The sequence below is a fragment of the Galeopterus variegatus genome, unplaced genomic scaffold (genome assembly GCF_000696425.1).
Source record: "Galeopterus variegatus unplaced genomic scaffold, G_variegatus-3.0.2 Scaffold6505, whole genome shotgun sequence".
Taxonomy (NCBI): domain Eukaryota; kingdom Metazoa; phylum Chordata; class Mammalia; order Dermoptera; family Cynocephalidae; genus Galeopterus; species Galeopterus variegatus.
In genome coordinates this window covers 100,454-101,532 of record NW_007732616.1, presented here as the reverse complement: position 1 = coordinate 101,532, position 1,079 = coordinate 100,454, and the positions used below count along the sequence as shown (strand labels likewise).

Genomic DNA, 1,079 nt, shown 5'->3' with positions numbered 1-1,079 from the left:
TAGCCAAGGTATGGAACCAACCTAAATGTCCATCAATGGAAGATTGGATAAGGAAACTGTGGTATATATACACTATGAAATACTACTCTGCCATAGAAAAGAATGAAATACTTCCATTTGCAGCAACATGGATGAACCTGGAGAAAATTATTTTGAGTGAAATAAGCAAAGCACAGGGGGATAAATACCACATGTGCTCACTCATATGTGGCAGCTAAGACAGGAAGGAAGGAAAGACCACAGTAGTGCAGTGATCTTACAGAGGGAGGGAACATTCCTAAGGCTACAAAGTGGAGTGGGAGGAGGGGGTGGGAGAGCGAGGTTGGGGATAATTGCGTGGGGACATGGGGTACAAAATGACTGTGTAATGACTGTACCCCCAGTATGAATCTGGCCCTCAAATCATGGGCACAAGGGGTGACAATTAGCTTTGTATCTCATGAATATTCAGAATAAATAAAAAGAAAACATTATGATACCTGGCAGGTGGAGGTTTTCTAATATTCAGAAAGACAAATGACGTTATTACATTTTGGCATGACTGTTTAAGAGTATCTGAGCTGTACGTCAAAAATTGTGAGTTTCATTGGGATTCTGTCAGTGTCTCTTGATTCAGTGCTATCCAGGAATTTCATGTTCCAGGCTTCCATTTCTTTTCTTAGGAATTCCTACCAGATCAGCACTTCCCAGGGACTAATCAAATAGATGTTAACGGCCAACCGTATGTAAGAATCCTTTTATAAAATTCAAAATGATGGCAGAAACAAACTCATGCTGCTGCAGATTGTGAAACCTCGAGAGAGAAAACAGACTTCAATGTTTCTCAAAACAAATAAAAAAGAATGGTCTAAATCAATAAACCTGACAACAGATCGGGATAGGTTGGATCCAGTGTTATCTAAGGTAGATTCTAAATCTGATCATCTGCCCACCCCACAGCAGTCACACAGAGCTGAGCAGGAGTCCCGACACATTTATCTGTGTGACTTTGGCTTCAAGAGTTCCTTGCCCCATTCCTCAGTTTCCTCTGTCGTCCCATGGAAAGAGCAATGTAAGAATAGAAACTATCAAAACAAGAA

General features: G+C 40.9%; 1 pseudogene; it reads right to left on the bottom strand.

Moving 5' to 3' along the window:
• Positions 1-1,079, bottom strand: part of LOC103606344 — a 31,441-nt pseudogene that overhangs the window by 17,046 nt on the left and 13,316 nt on the right.